Raw genomic sequence first — 18,917 nt, 5'->3', positions numbered from 1 at the left:
GAGTGTTAAGTTTCACTGGCCTCTCCTTGGGGCTGACTTAAAAAACTTGAGCCCTCAGGCATTTGGGGCTAACTTTTCCTTCCTCAGTGCAGATGACTTCATCAGCATTTCTTCTCTTGGGCTGGAGGTACTGGATGGCAACAGTAACACTGAAAGGGGACTGTGTAGGGAGGATGGGGCCTGGCTGGGGGCTGGGAAGCTGCTGAGCAACTCTGGTCACAGGGACCCTCATGTGGTCCTTGAGGCCACTGGCCAGGTCCTGGTGGCATCTGACCCCTGACTGAAAATGCCAGTCCCTTTGGGTCAAGAGCCAGGGCACAAAGCCCTTGCAAACCCATCATTCAGCATCTCCCCTGTCACTGCCCATGACAGAAGGCCATCCTAATGGCAGGAACAAAGATCTCTGGCACTGTGCCTGCAAACTCAAGTCTTTACTGTGGGCTTCCTGTCTTTCCTGAGAAATGTAGCCAATGTACCATGACCATCGCATGGAAATGTAATCAGGGAGATTAAATGTGAAATATTCATGAATATAAGTATCAGAGAGGAATCCAGGCAGAAGGAAGCATCTGGCTCTGAGAAATCAGGGAGAATTTAAAATGCCCCCCAAGGACATCTGACAAGAGTTAGCTGGATCCAGGAACTAGAGTGGCGATTAGCAAGATTATTAATAAACACTCAGCAGAGACAGACATTGAAATGCATCTCTAACCGAAACTCGTTTCTGCAATCCTTCACACAAATTCTCCAAAGACTGCAGAGATGATTAATAGTTCAGTCTCGCTGTTTCTGGGACAGAATATATAGGCTAATGGCCAGTGCAAAGCCAATATAATTAGAGGAAGGCAAAAGTGCCAAAAGAATCCTTAGTCTGGTCCAGTGATTTTCATTCAACTGTGTTTCCTGAACCCTGTGCCTTGGGCAGGGCTGAGTATGAGAGGAGAGCAATCAGAGGGGGTCTGGCTTCTCTTCAACCAGAATAGGTCTATTCTTATTTCATTCACATATCAGCCTTTCTGCAGGAATTTGGTTGGAGAAGGAGTTCTATTGTTTAAAAAAGAAAAAGAGGGGGATTAAACAAATCCATTGATTTAATCCCATCTTTGAAAAATGCTTTATTATAGAAATTATCAAACTTATATGAAAGCAGAGAAAACAATATGGCGAGATCCTGGGTACCTATCACCAGGTTCAACAAATAGCAACAAATCATTCTTTTAAAAAATTCCAGCTCCTCCGTTTACTAGCTGTGTGGTCTAGGCTTCAATTTCCTCATCTGTAAAATGGCACTAATATTAATACCTATGTCAAAGGTTCCTGTGAGGATAAAATAATAATATGTAATCTAGCACTTAATATGTAAGCATTTAGGTAAGTAGCTTTTGGCAGGAAAGAGCTCTTTGCAGGGAAGAGCTCTGCAGAGGCCCCTTTTGTCTTGTCACTAACCTTAAACCAGCAACCCCCAACCCTGTGCTCTACTCATCTCTGGCCCAAGCACATCTTTTAAATTTTTTGATCATATAATACCTTCCCTGTTGGTTCTTCCCATAGATCAAAGAAGTAAACATGAAGAAAAAGTAATTAACAGATGACTAGATCTCTTCCCTAGCTTCCCCCTCAGTAACCTTGCGAACAAACTATGTGAACAAGATAGCATCTAAAGAAAGATCACAAGAAGTTGACAAGTCTGCACGCAGTGGGGGCTGGCGATGACTCTGACCCTCCATCTCAATGATTAAATGAGATTACTTTCCTTTTTCCCTTTAAAACTTTCATGGCCAAGCAGAATCTTGGGAGTTGGTTGTTTTGGATACATGAGTCCACCTTCTCCCCAGATTGCCAGCATTCTGACTAAAAGCAATTTTCCTTTTTACCCACAATCACCTTTTGGTATTGAGTTTCAAGCAGCGAGTAGCTGGACCTGACTTTGGTAACACTTAGAACAGTATTTAGTATCCTGCATACTGAGCACTACATTTGTGCTAGCTATAAAGTTGTTATTAGTATGGGCTCCCTGGGGCCCACCAATCATGAACAGTATGTCCTGGCAGTGGATGGTCCACAGCTTAGCCCTGAAACCACATAGGTTGGGGCCTGGCTTATGTGGGGAGGTGTCTGTGGAAAAGATGCTCCCACCACAGGGTGAGGAGGGGCCTGACAAGGGGCATTCTATCTCCTCTCTCTCCTCACTTATTTAACAATAGTAGGCCTGGGGTTTACACAGATAAATAGAAATAGGCTCATCCTTAAGGAGCCCCCAGTAATTATCAATAAATGCAACAAGAGCCATAGAAAAATAGAGGGAAAGGGACAAAGGGATGTTGGTCAGAGAAAACTTCACCAAGGAAGACGTTTGAAAAGATCTCAAAATATCAGTTCATCAGTTAGATTGAGAGGAAGGAGGAAGTACATTCAGGGAACATCTGTAAAGGCTCAGAAGCATGAAACTAGCATTGCATATTCAAGGAACAGTATTTTGCTGTAGTTGAAATCTAGAAGGTATGATGAAAAGTGGCAGGAGATAAAGTTGTGGGGTCAGGAGGGCTCAGATTATGGCGGAAGGTGAGCCTTGATTTTGTTCTTTACTCAAGAAAATGGAGAGGGAGCCAGTGAAGCCTTGAGCGGGAGAGTAACATGATCAGATTTGAGGTGGAGAAGGAGCCTCTGATAGCCACTGTAGACGCTGGCTGGGATGGGAATGAGACTAGAGGTAAGGAAACTACTGCAACAGTGCTAACAAGAGATGACAGGGACCTGAACTAAGCAGAAGCAGCAGATAAAAGGCCAGAAAGGAGGATGCTAAAGAAGGTAAATAGAAGATTTTAGAGATAAAATTTAGGCGTCCAGACAGTCCTAATTTTCTCTCTGGAGTAATTGGGGAAGGGGTACTAATTATTAAAACAGACAATGCAGGAGAAGGCATAACTACACAGTCAGGGAAAACTAGATGAGCTCAGTTTGGGAAGTGTTGAGTTTTAAAGTGTCTTTTGATGACACCTAGATGATATCATTCACCTAGATGATATCATTAGTCAGTAGGAATTGAGGTTTGGGATCTCAGGAAAGAGGAATGGGCTGGTGGTGGTGGAAGCCACGGAGGAGAATAAGCCTTCTCAGAGGGAATGTGGAGAGTGACAAAGGCAGGAACCAAGAATGGAGTCCTGGGGAACATCTAATTTTAGGGAATGAGTGGAAGAAGAAGACTGAGTTGGAGCAGAAAGATGAGATGTAGAAAAAGGTCTAGGAAGACATTCAAGAAGAGTGTCAAGGTGGAAGAAATCAACAGTGCCAAATAAACAGATGGGCCCACAAGATAAAGACAATATTTAGAGACAAAGAAGTCACAGGTGGCCTCAACAAACAGTTTTAGTTGAAGGGTAAGAACAGAGCTCAGATGACAGGGAATTTAGGAGGGAATAAGAGATGAGGAAGTAGAGACAGTGAACGCAGGCTATTCTTGCAAGGAGTCAGACTGGGAAGAAAAGAAATGAGAATGAATGACAGCCAGAGTGAGCTTTGGAGTTGAAGGATTTCTTTGGAGCTAGATAGCCCCTGACTACTGTTCTAGACTGAGGTGAAGGAAGCTGGGTAGAGAAGGAGATGTTTGATGGAGCATGAGCATAATCTTTGAGGAGTCGAGAAGATGGACCACAGGAGGAAGGCTCCTTAATGAAATGGAAGGACAGTGAAGATGGGTGTGGGATGCAGATAACATGGAGGCAGAAAGGTGGGTGGAAAGTTAAGGGAGTTCATTCCTAAAAGCCTAGTTAGGTAAAAGAAAGGGGTGAATGCTAAGGAGTTGGGGGGGAAAATGGGTACTTGGTGGCTGGCCAGGAGTGGAAGGAGATCAGACTGGTTGGGCTCCCAGCTACAAATCTGCATTTTTCACCTGCCCTTGATCTCGGCTTCAAGATGAAAGGCACTCTCCGTGGTGCTGAACAATTTTGCTTTTGTCTTCTGGACTGAGCACAGACGATTCAAGGTAAAGACATGATTCAATTTTCGCTTTCCCACAGGAAAAGTAACCTCTGTCCTCACCTTCAAGCACTAATTTTCAGGAAGATGGAAATTGAAATGGATTTAGAATGAGGTATGAAGAGGCAAAGTGCTTGTACCAACATTATCTAACTTTCTTTACCTAATACACATGAATTTTCTTCTAGTTTTAGGAGGGAGTCGGTGGAGACAGTTCTGAGTTGGCTACCTCTGGAACAAAGACATGTCTGTACACTGGCCCTCTGGGTAAAAGCAGGAAGCAGGACAGACTTAGAGCAGGAACAAGGCCAGGAAGAAAGATAGGGCTGATAAAGAAACAGGAAAGCAGGGGAAGATCTGGAGCTCAGGCCACTCTCTGACAGGTAGGCATAACAAGATAGGGTATCAAAGGCCAATTCTGTTTCTGTCACGATTTGTTCAGCTCAGAAACTACCTGGGGCTGTGGTTCTGTGCAGGGTTATGCCACTCCCCCAGAACATCTCTTGGGAGTGGGTGATAATAAACATGTTTAGACATTATTTTTTGGAGGGAGATAAAAACATACAACTCTATCCCCTTATTTCCAACATCCATGGCTTAGAAGAAACCTAACCTCCAGTTCAAGAATATTCAATTGCAATCTAAGCATTGGTTAGACCTCTCTACTTCCCTGCAGATGGCTGATCATTCTGACTCTAAGACACTCCCATTTCTCTTTGACTCCACACCTGAACATGAGAATCATTTGGCCAATGACATTCCCTACTCTATGGTATGACCTGAAGTCCTGAGTTCCATTTCCTGAGTCCAATTATTGGGCAGCTCCCATTTTTATTCCCCATCTTCCCTTCTCCAGGATTTCTCCAGGAGCTGCCAGAATTGCCTGGAAATTGGCTAGGACTTCTATCCTTTTGGATATTAAGACCCTTAGTGGCCCTACTTATAGGGAAGGACAAAGACCTTTCTCAGGGGTAAGATCTTTTGGGTGAGATCTAGAGGAGAATCAGGGAAACATAAGGGAGGCAGTCAATCCAAATGTTTGTGGCTCTTACAAATAGGGGAAGAAGAATAGAAAAGCTGGAGAAGTCTGTGAATCCTGAATTTGGGAGGTGGGTAGAGGATCCTGCCTATCTCAGAAGGCCATTCTTATCAATCTAAATCTCCTCAATCTTCAAGGTTTTCCTCTAAAAGAAGATTCCATTCAAACAAAGTCAACACACTGAGTGTCCAATCCTTTCCAGCTCTGGTCTGGGTAGTAGAATGTAGAGGAGGAAAGCACACTTTCGTCATACACACCACACACCTGCAGAGCATTTTGGAATAAAGCAAAAGTTCCCCAGAGAGAAGTGGAAAGGATTCTTATGCTGGGCTAGAGTTCAAGAACTCAAGTTGGTCCTGTGTGTAGCTGAAGATTTTCTGTTTCCTTAAACAGCTCCTAGGATGGAATTCATTACCAAAAACAAGCACTGCCAAGTTTTAGTATCTTTGATGTGGCTGTCTTTGGGAGAACCAGAATGCAGAGCCCCATGGTTAGTAACAACTGTAGCGAGCTTAATAGATTTTTCTATTATAAAGTAATACATGCTAAAATTAAAAAGAAACCTTTAGTTTCACCACCTTAAGGCAATCTCTGTTAAAGTTCTAGTGTATCTGAGTCTTTTGTGTATATTACAATAGCAACACTAGGGGGTTTCCCTCTCTGGGAGCTGGTGTTTCTCCTGTCCTCATGGTCACAGGGGTGGGCCTCCAGGTACCATGTTGGTTTTATGTGGTCCCACCCTTGCTTGGACCAGGAAGGGCCAATGAGAGTCTCCTCCAGAATTAGGAAGTGGGACTAAGGGGACACATAAAGCTCAAGGCTGTGGATTAGGTAGCAGAGAAGGCCATTGGGCAGGGAGACAAGAATAAAGCTGATATTCAGAAAGAAGCAAACAAGAGATAGAAAAAGTCTTGCTTAGGTTTCAGGCTCCAGTTCTAGAACTTGCCCTACCCTTCCAAGGCTTGAGGACATGCCTATCCTTAGATATTGTGAGAAACTCTGGTGTCCTTAGAGTCTAGTCTCTTTTTTAGCTTAAACTGGCTTGAGATGGATTTTGTTACCATAACCAGAGAGTACAAACTAATAAACATGCACAGAACATTTAAAGAAAAACACACTGTATCTTATATTCTGTATTTTAAAAAATTAGTGTTAGGACATAACCAACTCTCCATATTTTTTTTCCAGAAAAGGCTATTTTTTAATTCAAGTAACTGCAAATAGGAAACCAGAGGTGGGGGCACCAGGCTGAGACAAATGGCTACCTCCTCCCTGAAGGTGGCCCCTACACCTGACTGTCAAAACAGGCCTCCCTCCTCACTCTGCTGCAGCATCCTAGGAGCACCACCTCTCCATATGTTTACATAGTTTTTGTAGCCATCAGATGCAGAACACTGACGAGAGATGCCCAGGAATTGATAGAGGCCATTTGGTTGGAGAGTCCTTGAGACTTGGAGAGTCCCTCCTCCCTGCACATGGTAGGAAGCTGAAGCAAGAGAAATGTCAACAAACACTGACATTTGGTCTGGGCCAGACTACTTGTGTATCCTTGTCTGGATTTTGGCCCCAAATCTTACCTGAGGATTTATAAGCTTCAATTACTCAAGAGACTGAGCCCAGCCTACACTGGTTTATGAATTTTTTTTGATGCCTTGACTTCCCAAGAAAGCAAAGAAATGGTCTAGAAGTCTATGGGATGCCTTCCCAGAGCTGCTGTCTCTGATTCCTTCCCTTTGGCTTTGGAAGAGTAAAGAGCTGCTTGTCTGCAATGGACAGTGGACTTGGAAGGCTGGTATCAAGTAGCTTCTCAGTGGCATTTCTTGCCTCTGCCCTTCCTCTCCTTTTCAGCCTGTTCTAAGTCTTTAACTTCCATTATGCCTGGCAAGCACCGCTTTTTGCTCCCAAAGACAACTTGCAATTTTAAAACTCAGCTCTCTGGACAGAGCAGTTTCCTGTTCTTTCCTGTTTGTCATCCCAATAATCAAATATTGGTGAGCTTGCAACTTGTTAAAAAAAAACAAAAACAAAAAAACAACTTGATGTTCACTGAAAGGCCAACAAGGGGCAGGCAGGGCACAATGCATTTTGGGGAGGGAAAAACACCAAGACCTGGTTCTTGCCAAGAAGACTTTAGTCTCAAGGTGGGGAGTTGACAGGCACACAAATTAGCCTACTTAAGGCCGAGAGAGAAGCATGAGAGGCAGGAAAGCTTGAAGGGTGATGGGAGCACAGAGGACAGGGTGATGGCAGTAGAGGTTTGTTATCCCACCTGACAGAGAGGGTCAGGCCTGGACAGGAGCCTGATCAAAGTAGAGGCCTGGCTATTGGGTCAATGGGTACTTTGGAAAGAGTGTTCAGAGCAATGGCTGGAGAGGCTCAGCCCTGGGGCTGGGACTCTATTCTTACTACTTTTAGATGCTGCTGCTAGCACAACCCCTACTCTGCCACAAGACACTCAGCCCACTCCCTTCCTGCAGGTTAAGTAAGGAAATGCAGTGGTTTGAGTATGTCAGGGGCTTCTCCTTTATCACTGAGATGCACAAACAACTCTCCCACAGGGAAGGATCAAGAGGGTCTAGGTGGGTGGCTGGGAGGTGTTTTTATTGGGAAGGCAAACAGGGATTCAGAGTCCTGAGAGAGAGAGATGGTAGCTCTGGTGAAAACAAACCCTCACTGCCTCGAACTAAGCCAAGGGCCAGCAGTCACTCTCAGCAGGCCTGCTCTGTGTAGTAGGGAGGTCAATGCTAAGGGCTCCTGGAGGCTCAGGGCTTAGCCCAGGAGTGCAGGAGGTCAGAGAAGGGAAGGAGAGCGTTAACCCCACAAAGGGTCATGAACCTTATCTGAGTTTCCCAAGAGAAGTCAGTTCTTCACATGGCCAGTTGGTGGTGAAAGAGTAGGGCAAGGGAGGATTCTAGACTAGCACAAGCTCGAGGCAAGTTTCAGCTGTGAAGCCAGCCAGTTGCTAGTTATGCATCTCTCCTGGGAAACAGTACTCATCTGCAGAGCTAGATGGTCTTGGAGTCCCTGTTGGAGGATCTCCCCAGGCTCAGGATGGTAGACAGCCTTTCCCTGCCCACCTGTCACTCCCTGGCTGGTGCAGTGACACCGAATGGCTAACTCAAGGGTACAACCTCATTCTTGAGGCATCCACAGGAAGGGGCTCTGAAACAACAAATAACCAACACCTACTCAAAGAGCCCCCCTACAGCTCTGCAGCCCACACCTCTGAGGAACATCTCTTTTGCTCTGACTACACCTGTGCAGCCTTCACCTCTTCTGGACAGCTCTGGCACACTGGTACAGCTACATCCTTCCACACCTGCTGAGCCTATCTATGTACCTATAGGATAGGACTTCTTAAACATTCATGTGCATACAAATCACCTGGGGTTATTGTTTAAATGCAGATTCTGATTCAGCAGTCTGGAGTGGAGCCTGAGTATCCGCATTTCATAGAAGCTTCCAGGTGATACCAATGTTCTCATACAGGGACCACATTTCACATAGCAAGACGCTAGGCCAGCCCCTCTATACCTACACCATGCCTAGGCAGCCCCTCAAAGAGCTCTCTGCCCCAGCCTTCATCTGGTTACATTCTTAGTGTAAAGAGAGGATGGTGGTTTGCCTGAGGAGGAGACTAGGGGGACTACCCAAAGCTCATGTTGGGGAGGCAGCTCTGCTAAGAGCTCTGGCTGGGCCCAGGCAGGGAGCGGCTCAGAAAAACTTAGCCCAGGTGGAGTTCCTCTGGAATTTATCAGATTGCTTAGTTAATATCACTTGAACACCTGCTATATGTATGGCGCTAAGTGCTTTATAGCTTTATATATATTATCTCATTTAATCCTCCTAAAAGACCAAGTAAGGTAAATATCATTCCCTTTTTAAAAATGAAGAGCCAGATTGTATAAAGCAATATGTTCAAAGTCACACCTTGAAGGTGGCAGCACTAGGATTTGAATCTAATATGCTCATTTTTCAATACCCCAGCCCTTCCTCAGAGACATCAGGTACAGTCATGGGATTAACAGTACATTAGAACTTACACAGCTGTGGGACTGCTGTCTTGTAAAGCAGGCACTTGGAAAGCTAATCATGTCTCCAGTGCTCAGCACTCACTTGGAGCCCCTTTTTAGAATATGGCATGCATGCTTTCTGATCACTGGCCTCCTGTTCAATGAGTTCTCCATAGGAAGAACATATTAGAGCCATTGAAGCAGTCAATAACTCAAGATGGAGAGAGAGACTGGCAGGAAGCAACAACCAAGAAAAAACATTGGGAACTGAGAAAGCTGAGCCCACTAACAAAAAGCAGAGGGCAGTATAAGAAAAGGAGATAAAAAGGTCTCAGCCACTAATTCAGTTCAGCCCACATTTTAGGGGTACTTATATTCTAGGCACTGTACTGGGTGCTGCAGATACAAAGATACCATGGTCTTTGCCCATGAAGAGCTCACAGGCCAGTAAGTAAGGCAAGTGAATAAGCAGATAATTTTAATAACATGCCAAGGGCTAGAACAGAGGTTAGCATATAGAGTGTTTTAGGTACACAAGACAGAAGTATCTATCCCACCCTGGGGAATTGGGGAAGACCTCTTCAAAGAAAGCTGAGGCATGAAGAATGAGTAGGAGGTAGATGTGAACCAGATGAAGAAAAGAATAGGGAACCAAAAGGAAAGAAAGGAGTGGGGAGGAAGACACACATGAGTGTATAGTGGGCAAAAGGAACAGTTCAATTTTGCTGGGATGTTAAATGGTAGGGAGCGAAGTGGCAGTGGATGAGAGTAGGACGGAAGGAAATCATGAAAGCCTTTATAAGTCATGTTTAGGGCTTTGGACTAACTGGAAATAATGGGGAGCCATTGAAGGATTTTAAGCTCATTGTCAGATTTATACAGACAGATCATTCTGGGAGCAATTTGGAGAGAATAGGAAGGACTGATTAACTGGAGGTAGGGCAGCAGATGAGACTCATTGTAAGCTGGAAAAAGGCAGTGGGGTTGGAGGAAAGGGGATGGAAAGGAAAAGCACACTGAGGTCAAACTGCCAGGGCTCAGTGGATGATTGGATCTGGGTTTGAGGGAAAGACCTTGGCAAGGATGACTCCCAGGTTTCTTCCTGACTCGGGTGACTGGGTGAATTGTGATGCTACCAAATGACTGAGGAACAGAAATAAGAGTAACTTGTAATGATTTTGTTTTATGCAGGGGTGTGTGTATGTATGAAGGGTTGGAGGAAAGAACACAAAAAGGGGGGCGTGCAGAAGAACACTGACAGCTGAAGTCAGAGAGGCAGGGGGCCAAGGAGAGGCTGATGCCATGGACATCAGGGAAGGACAAGGTTTTGAAAAGGATAACGTGAGACGGAAGGAATCAGAACCAGAGTTCTGGAGTGGCTCTTACATGATGGGAGAGCCTGGAGGATGGTTGATCCTGGGGAAAGAATCAGTGAAGAAGGGCCAGCTGTTTGAAGACATCAAGAAAGAGAACTCAAGACATACTCTTTGTTCTCTGGTTTGCTGATATTTCAGCAAAAATTAAATTTTGTTCTCAACAATAATGGGCCTGACTCTTGGGAAGCTTGAGACTCCCCACAGAGAGATGCCTTCTTCAATAGAGAAGTCCAGCCACGGTCCAGAGACCAAGGCAGGTCTGCTATTTTTTAGAAAGTGTGGGCAAAAGTGGCCTGAAAGCAAGGGATTCTGACCAAGATCTGGCCAACACTGAAATAACAGCAAGCAGAGTGGGATGTAGTTGCCCCAAGTTCTGGTTGTACAACAGTTCCCGCTGCCTTAGGTCATCCTCCCCAGGAGATAGCAAAAAGCAGCAAAGACCCTGGCCTGCACAGATCTAAAAGGACCAGCCTGGGAGTCTAGGACAGAAGGCAACAGCTTGCATTGAGATTTTTCTAGAAGCTGGAACACCTGCTCCATCAACCATGAATATCCAGGAGAGGTTCAATCTCAGAACCTATACCCTGAGCGATCATGATTATGCGGTGATCATGATTTCTCACCCTTAAAAACCTTCAATAATATTTTCTGCAAAAACGGAGTCAAACTAAAGAATCATTTGACTTAATTATTAACCCATACCTCGGATATAGTAATGGAGTCAGTCAACTGCATGTCTCCACTGTGAGAAAAGTTAAAATGCTCAGTTAGAGTTGATATAGATCCTAGTTCTTCTGTCTCCTGCATCCAAACACGAGAAGCTATGTGTGAGAGCGGGCAGAGCACTGCAGGTACAGGAAAGCCAGGCTTACACTAGGGCACAGGACTGGCAAATTCAATGAAGTTGGACTGACTTCTCGTGAAACCTTGACCTTGGGGGCCTATTGCATTTTGAAAAAAAATTATGTTTGGAAGATGAAGAGACTGTGTTTGGCTATATACAGAAATAGGACTGTGACTGCTGCCAGACTTGAATGAAAGTTTTATGCCATCTGATTGATGCATTTGAAACAACCCAATAAACTGAATAAGCTGATTTTTTTTTGCTATGAAAAGAATGCTTGTTCTGTAGAGTTAAATCTTAGTTACAATTAGAAAGGAAACTCCAAAAGTTCCTATGTCTCTTGGCAGGGGAATAGCACTTTTTCTTCACTCCACAACCTTGTGGCAGTCAGAAAGTTAGTTACAAGCCCTCAAATCTAGGCTTCTAGGAAGCACAGAATAGCCATTTTCAGGAGTATTTTGGTTTTACATGTTCACCTAATTTCACAGGCAGTAGGAATCTGTCTTGTTCATATATGACTTCCATTCTTCCCTTACTCCTTCTTTTATGCCAATGAAATCCTAAGCATTGGATCCTTTGGTGATTTTACCCTATTGCAACATTTAAGAGAGTAGTTTTCAACTCCCTGTTACATCCAGGTGGGACTAAGACAAGCTCTCTCTCTAAATAGGAGAACTGATGGTCTATGGAAAGAACTCCAAAATCCTGGACCCCAGCCTACAGTCAACCCTGGGCTGCTCTGGATTCTGAGAGAATTTTGCCACCCACCCCACCTCTGGCCCAGTTCCAGCCAGCTGCAGATTGTCTGAATCGAGCTGCTTCGACACACTGATGTTATCGGCCTCGTAGTGCCTGGAGCACGCAGATAGGAACAGGCAGTGGCGCCATCTCTCCGGACGTAGTAATGTAATTTAGTTTCTGAAATCCAAGTATAAAATCTTGAAAGCTGATGTTTTTTATCTACCTCAGGAGGGGGTGATGGTGTGGAATTCCCAGCAGAACCATCTAAATAGGGAAATGGCTTCTGTCATGTATTAATAAATAGTTGCAAAACAATGGAAAAACACACAGAGAGGATTTGTAGGGAAAGTAAGTGCCTAGTCTTTCCTGCCTCCTCTCTCCTTCCTCTGAGCTGTAAGGACCTCCCTATTTGTGTGGACCCCAGGCTGGGGCTAGAAGTGCCTCTCCTGAGCACTCTCGTGAGAGTCCCCTGACCTAGGGAGATGAAACAGGCACCAGCCTCCCTGAGGGCATGCCATGGCAGTTTGGGTGGGTCTCAGCTAGCCCTTTTTTTTTGAATGGAGTTATTCAGACCAGGCTGAGAATGGTGGCAAAGAAGCAGTCACTTGCATTCCCTTCCATTTCCCCAACCTCACCTCATGCACTCTTCCCCCAGCATCCCTGGTCTTCTTTGCTCCTTGTGGAGCATCAAGATCATCCCCATCTCATGCTCCTCTTCTGGCTAGATCCTGTCCTTTATGGCTCAGCTGACACATTACCCTTTGAAAGTAGCTTCCCATGAATACCAGGTTAGGTTAGGTCCCTCTACAACATACCTCATAACCCCTCCCTCCATACTTTTTTTCCAGGCATTTATCAAATTTTACTTTAATGATTATTTGTATGATTTATTTAATAAATGTTCACCAAAGCAAGGACCATGCCTGCCTCCACTGTGTACTCCCAGTGCCTAGCACAGAGAATGAACAGCCAGATTCTAATAACAAACAGGTTGCTTTTACTTGGTTTGAAGCCACAGCAAAGATATTTCTGTAACAGAAAGGTGGCAGAACTCTGCTGGCCTGCCAGGCTGTGCCAGGACCTTGTCTACCAGCGTCCCAGACAGATGTCGCACTGTGTGCTCTTTGTAGGGCCACTTCACCTATGTAAGCCTCTGGCCAGGGGATGAAAGATTACCCTCTAGGAAGTTATTTTGGAAAGCAGCCAAAGTAGGAATCCCCCAAATCCTCACTCATTTGCTCACCTGAAGGCTTGGCCTAGTTAAAAACCTACTTAAGGTCCATGGCCAAAGCAGTAATTCAATTCCAAGTCCGCTTCTCATGGGGACTGATTGCTACTGGCTGAGCAGACACAGCTTTCTTTGTGACTCAAGGGCCAGGCTCAGATTTTGCCTGCAGATAAACACTCCCACCACCAAATGAGTAAGGCCCAATTCTACTGTCAAGTGTCAGAGGAGTGGGCAGCCAGCTCGGAATCCAAACCATCAGGAAACCCTTTGGAGGGAGCTAGGGGTGGGGCTGCTCTGTCCCTCTGTCCAGAGTGCTTTCTGACAACCTGGGGCTTGCAGCCATGTTTACCAGTCAGTGAACCACCCAAGGCAGGGGAGCTCTTGGGAGTTCAGACATAAGGGCAAGGAGATGGAAAAGAAAAACACAAGAAATCTCCCTTAACAGTAAGCACAACCTCTGGCTGGCCTGTGGATTCCAGTTTTGCCTATGAGTTGCACTGACTTTGAGTCTAGACAGGTCGTTTCACTCTCTGAGCTCCCTTGTCTGTTTTTATTCAGGCCCTGAGATTCTAGGAGCCTCCAGGGCACAGAGTAAATGAGTTGTCCCAGGTCAATGCCAGATGGCAGCCCTGGGATTAGAATTCATGAGCCCTTCTTTCCAGCCAGCTGCTCCCTCCCCTGAGTCCTGAACTGTTTCTTCTTCTGAACGCTCAGGATTGTATTCAATTTAGTAAGGTTTGTGGTCACATAATCACTGCTCCTAAGTAAAACAATGACTACAGAGCATCCGCTGTGAGGAAGGCAAACGTGGGGGCACCTTTGCCCCTGAGGGAACAGCCAAAAGCAAGCTCTGGCTGAGGTTAGGCCTGTTCTACTTGAACAAAAACCAACACAAACAACTCTCTTGGGCTCTGGCAGAGTCCTCATCTGTTCTCATTTCTTCTCCAGGCTTCCTTGTATGTCAAAAGCCTGTGCTTAAGGGCCTCTCCTAGAAGCTGGAATACACTGTTTTCAGGGGCAGGAGAGGGGCCAGGCTGAGGGACATTCTGTATCCAGATCCTCTAAGCATCTTTTCATCCATAAACTAGTTACGACATTGTTAATGCTCCCATCTCCAGGAGGGTAGCCAGCTACACCTCTTCAGGTGAGGGAGGGCAGCCCTAGTCCTTCTAGCCCAAACTGCGAGGTCCACTCATACCTCAGCGAATGCCAAATGTTCTTTTCTCCTTCCTGCCCTTCCCTGTCCCATTGTGAATGGCTGGTGCTGAGAGAGGGAGCCTGCAGCTGTTCTCCAGTGGTTTCACTATTGCTAGAGCACCCATTTCTTTGACCAGCAAGTTCTCTGAAGATAAGGCATGTAATGGCCTTTGGGCTCAGACACTGCCTTCAATAAGGGACCCAGGAGCCTAAGAGAGGTGAAGGAAGCAATGGGGGAGAGCCTTGCACAAGGCCCAGAGCAGGGCTGGTTGGAAGGGATTGGATCCTGAGTGTTTTCCCTCAGGCTCAGTGCAGGCCTTCCCTCGTCACTCACCAGCGCAGGCAATCAAAGTGCATAGTAACCTCATTTGCTGGCTCTGATTCATTTAGTCATGAAACAGGCCTGGAGGTAGAGAAGGAAGTTTTAACTAGAAAATCCAGTCGCTAGTAGATGATTATGATTCCTCTGCCCTTCTAGACTCCTCACACACACCCCCCCTCTAGATGATTTGGGGAACAGGGAAGGAAACCCCGCTATGTGCTAATTTAACTCCCCTCTGCCCAGAGGCCAAGTGCCTGTCTAGGATCAAGGGTGACAGGCTGTTTCATTTCTGCTTCTATTTGCTACACCTGCCCTCACACTGTACCAATTCCCTACCCCACTCCACCTTATGCCAATGCCCTACTCCTAAAAAAGATGTCTTTCAAGCAAGTGTACTCCCACTGCCAGGTAACGGTACAGTAATGGCTCATGAAAGATTCTAGCTTCAGGCCTTGAAACCTGCTCAGTGCTTCCCCTCAGTTTCCTCTCCCTCATATCCCCCCTGCCAGATTGCAGAGGGGAACACAGGGGTATTAGAGACAAAGGCTGTCTTAACATTTCTTGTTCCACTACACTCTTACAACCTTAGCCCTCTTACCCAGGATTCTACAGCCTTGTGGCATCAGGGTGACAGACCCTGAGCTGGGACAGCTCAGGAGATGACATGCTTGCCTTAAAGATGGTGCCCTCAAAAAAGAGCTCAGTCAGATTAGATGTGTATGAGGACAGAGGTGGGGCAGGAGCTGGAGGGGATAAAGGGGAGTCCCTGGATCCATAGGACTAATTGTGGAAAGAGAAGAGGCCAGGCTCCTTTCACAGCTAGAGACGTGTGCAGGAAGGCTATTCAAAATCAGATACGCAGGCTTATAAGCCTTAAGGACTCAGGCACCTAGGCTTTTTGGACCTGGCAGACTGGGCTTCTCTAGGAGCTATCCAGGGTTCTGAACTGCCTCCACCTGAAGACCTCGGTGACTTTAGACAAGGGCCCTGCTTGTCAGCTAATGCAGACCTTAAATGCTGCTGGCTGCTCTCTGCTCATTCCTGATACCAACTACCTACTTGGACCCATGGCCCGCATGGCCTGAAGTAGTATCAGCATGACTCTAATCACTCTTGACGGCTGCAGCCTGGGCTTCAGGCCAGCAGCCTGACTCCCTGGCCAGCTTTTCAACAAGGGGTGAGTTTGAGGATATCGATGTGTGTGAAAAAATATCTCCCAGTTCCTGTGGAAGCTCAAGAATAAATGAGCCTGGCTCAGGGACAAGGTGGCCATAGGGAAGGAAGAGAGTTCTCCATGTGACACATCCTCAGACAGCTCAGCAGCTCTTCCCTTCAGCTCAGTGGCCACTGCACACATGTGCTCACACATGCACACACATACACAAATGCCAGATTCTCCATACTGTTACTGCAGAGCCTGTGTGCTGCAGAAAAGAGAGAGTCTCCTCTGTCTGCACTTGAGTAGAATGCACCTGCTTTGTTCCCAGCATGGATATTACAGAAATTTGGCAAAGAGCACCAAAACTTAAATTTAAAAAATAAACTATTTTTTTCTGAATTCAAACAGAATTCATGGTCATTGCAAAAACTTCAGACAAGCAGAAAAGAAGAAAAAAATCACCATCCTTTATTCTACCATCCAGAGGTATATCCTTGTTAATCTTCTGGTACATAGCCTGGTTCCTTGTGAATGTTGTGCACGTGTGCACACGCATATGAGTGTTGGTAAGAGGCAGTATAGTGCAATGGTGAACAGCATCAGTAAGTTCTACCTCTGCCATTTACTTACCTGTGTGGTCTTGATCAAATTTCTAATATCTCTGGGTCTGTTTTTCATCTTTAACATGGGGAAAATAATAGTACCCATCTCACAGGGCTGTTGGGAGGATTAAATGGGCTAATGTATACAAAGTGCTTAGCACAGCCCCTGACACATGGTAAGCAGTAAATGAAGGATAGCTATTATTACACATACATACACCCTCACAGAAATCAATCTGTAATACTATTTAATGCCTAATTTAAAAACACGGATTATTCCCCATCTCAGATAAAAGCTGAACAGAGGATGAATAAGTTCACTTTACTTCATTTCCTGACTGGCCTGATTTTCTAGGCCCCTGTGGGGATAAGCTGGGATTTGGGAAAGAGAATGGTCTTCTAGCTCAAGAAGGTAAAAAGCAGTCCTTGATCCAGGGCTTCTAGCTTTCAGCCTGAGTTCTGCAGCCAGGAGATGGCAGGGGCTTTCTTCTGGTCAAGGTCCTCTCCTCTTCTTGAGCTTTGGGCCCCAGCCCTGTGGCCCACTAGCTCTGGCCAGCACTTTCTGCCTCTCTGCCCTGGAGTGTCCCACTCTCCTCCAGGGGCTCCTTCCTCTTGGCACCCACATAAGTCCGTCAACCTCGGTTGTGCAAGCCTGCTTCCTCACTGAGTCCTGGCCATTTGATTCCTGTATCAACCGCCCCCACCTCACCATACCTGCTCTTCTATCACTGTTCTCTTTGAGGTCAGCCCTGAGCTCCTCGTCAAAATCCAATGGTCTTTTCTCAGGTGATCTTCCTTCACCTTTCAGTATCATTGGACAGTGCTGACCAGGTCTTTATAGAAATTCTATTTTCTCTTGGCTTTTATGAAAACATTCTGTCCTTATCTGTTTTGACCACCCTCCCCATGGTTCCTCTTCTCATGCTCTAGACATAAGTACCCTTCTCCATAAGGTCACTGGCTCTCTTGCCACATGGTCTCTTCTGGCATGTGGAAATATAAATAACATAAACTTATTATTTCAATTAATATCTCTGGGTTTTTACTCCCAAATCTATGTCTCTATCTCTGACCACTTTCTTAAGTTCCAGACTCACATTTCCAACTGCCTATTATTTCCACTGATGTCAAACCTCCCCCCCAGCCTAGTTCTTCCTGTTAATTATCCTCATTTTGTTAATGACACAATCACTTTCTCAGTTAAATAAACTAAAAAAAAAGGGGGGGGGTCATTTAAAAAACTTTTTATTTTGAAATAACTTGTTTATAGAAGAGTTATGAAGACACTACAGAGAGTCCTTGGATGCCCTTCACCCAACTCCTCCTAACGTTAGCATCTCACAAAGCCATGATATGTTGATGAAATCAATACTCTTCACTAAAGTACAGACTCTATGCAAATTTCTCCAGTTTTTCCATCAATATCCCTTTTCCTGTTCCAGGATCTATATTGCATTTCACTGACATGTCTTCATGGTCGCCTGAGTTTCTCAGTCATTTCTTGACTTTCAAGACCTTGACTTTTGAGCAGTACTGGTCAGATATGTTCTAAAATGTTCCTTCAGATTGGATTTGCCTAGTGTTTTCCCATGATCAGACTGAGGTTATGGGGTTTTCCAGGAAGAATATCACATAGGTGATGCATCCTCATCACAGTCAAGGAGGTACATGACTTACTGCTGGTGATGTTAACTTTAATCACTTAGGGTGATGTTTGCCAGGTTTCTCCACTATAAAGTTATTATTTTTCTCCTATTCTGACTGTATTCTGTCAGTCAGAAGCAAGTCATTAAGTACAGGTCACACTCAAGGGGAGTGTGGAATTAAGTTCCACTTCCTGGAAGGAGGAGGATCAAAGAATTTGTGAATATATGTTAAAACTACTACAATAAATAATACATATTTTGGGAGAGATTCTGATAGGCCATGCAAATATCTTGTTTCTCCTTAAAGTTTTATCTATCAGTTTTAGCAATCAGTGAATCTTTCCACTGGCAATTATTAGTATGATGTTCTAATGGCAATTTTAAAATGCCCCTCATTCTTTCTATAAATAAATGTAAACTTCAAAATAAATTTTATAAACTTCTAAAAACATAAAATATTGGCATTCTTCTGAAAGGAAGATTTGTCCCTTCTCCCCAGTTTATTTATTTATTCAATAATTTACTTTTATCTGAATGGATTAATGTCTATTTATTTTCTTTGGGGAGTTATAATCCAGTGCAATAGTTATTTATGCTTTTGTTCAAACTGTTCCAGTTTTGGCCACTGGGAGCTCTTTCAAGTTGGTTCCTGTCTCTTTTTGACCTGCCTCTGGGGTCATTTTGACCCACTTCTTTTCCCTTTATTCTTCAAGCAAGCTAATTATGAACCTATGGTAACACTGTCTTCAAAATAACTAACATTCATCTTTTTTTT

The 18,917-nt window shown here is 44.9% G+C and overlaps 1 protein-coding gene and 1 long non-coding RNA gene across 7 annotated transcripts in view; one reads left to right on the top strand and one right to left on the bottom strand.

The window, feature by feature from the left end:
* The window catches only part of FAM219A (family with sequence similarity 219 member A), a 49,452-nt gene that overhangs the window by 9,338 nt on the left and 21,197 nt on the right, over positions 1-18,917 (bottom strand). The window lies entirely within an intron of this gene.
* Positions 1,244-10,044, top strand: LOC116663058. Its single transcript, XR_004319102.1, has 3 exons — positions 1,244-1,620; positions 4,177-4,179; positions 10,034-10,044. It is a non-coding gene; the product is annotated as an uncharacterized LOC116663058 (long non-coding RNA).

The sequence above is a fragment of the Camelus ferus genome, chromosome 4 (assembly GCF_009834535.1).
Source record: "Camelus ferus isolate YT-003-E chromosome 4, BCGSAC_Cfer_1.0, whole genome shotgun sequence".
NCBI classification, from domain to species: domain Eukaryota; kingdom Metazoa; phylum Chordata; class Mammalia; order Artiodactyla; family Camelidae; genus Camelus; species Camelus ferus.
This window is presented reverse-complemented; position numbering and strand designations above follow the sequence as displayed.